Here is a 1,068-nt window from a genome sequence, read left to right as displayed (position 1 = left end):
TGAGTGTTATCAAAGCTTGTGAGGTGGAGTGATGTTGACCTGGGGTCTGCGTGGAGCCTCATGCTGAAGCTAAGACCCCCTGAAACCCACACCACCCCTGCTGTTCTTCTACCACTCTTCTCCACTGACCAATCCATGCTCTCCATCAGCCAATAAATCCCGCCCCACGCTTTTGGACTCTAAAGAAGAAAGTCTTGTTCTAATCCTGGTCAGACCTGCTGAATGAGGAAGATGGAAGCCTGATCCCTCTCCTGCTGCTGATGGTGGTTCCTCCTTCACAGCAAGACTGAAACTGATGCTGGCGGATCGGAAACCATCCAGATATACAGGAACCATCTGCAGATCGATGGGATTCCTGTGGTGGTGGCATAGAGCTGGAACAGCAGGATCTGTTAGCATGTAGCTGCATCCTGAGATGGTCTGACAGACCAGAGCGGGCCTCGAGGCGCAGTGCGATTAAAGGTTGGATGCTGCTGATGTTTGGAGAACAGAAGAGCAGAAGCACCTGCTGGATTTGTCATCATGACCACCTTCACACTGAAGGAGGTCCGATCCAACCACGTTCTGACTGTGACGAAGGCCTGACAAACAAAGAACCAGTCCTCTGACAAGAAGTCTGGATCAGGTTTGGATCAGGAGTTCTGGATCCGGAGGTTTGAACAGTTCTGTGTTTCAGGGTCCATCCGGGTCTTCATCAGGTCTACGTCGAGTTAAATTTAGAGCTCAAACCTGAACTGAGCATCAACAAGTTTATAAAATGTTGGATTGTTCCTTTAACTCAGGTTTGAGCTTTAAAGATCCAGGAAGTGAACGTTTGACCTGTGAGAGGACGACACTCCAACAGGAAGTGAACGTTTGACCTGTGAGAGGACGACACTCCAACAGGAAGTGAATGTTTGACCTGTGAGACGACACTAAATCAGGAAGTGAACGTTTGACCTGTGAGAGGACGACACTCAAACAGGAAGTGAACGTTTGACCTGTGAGAGGACACTCCAACAGGAAGTGAACGTTTGACCTGTGAGAGGACACTCCAACAGGAAGTGAACGTTTGACCTGTGAGAGGAC

The sequence above is a fragment of the Kryptolebias marmoratus genome, linkage group LG3 (genome assembly GCF_001649575.2).
Source record: "Kryptolebias marmoratus isolate JLee-2015 linkage group LG3, ASM164957v2, whole genome shotgun sequence".
Lineage (NCBI taxonomy): Eukaryota > Metazoa > Chordata > Actinopteri > Cyprinodontiformes > Rivulidae > Kryptolebias > Kryptolebias marmoratus.
The sequence above is the reverse complement of the archived record's forward strand: the minus strand, read 5'-3'. Positions refer to the sequence as shown.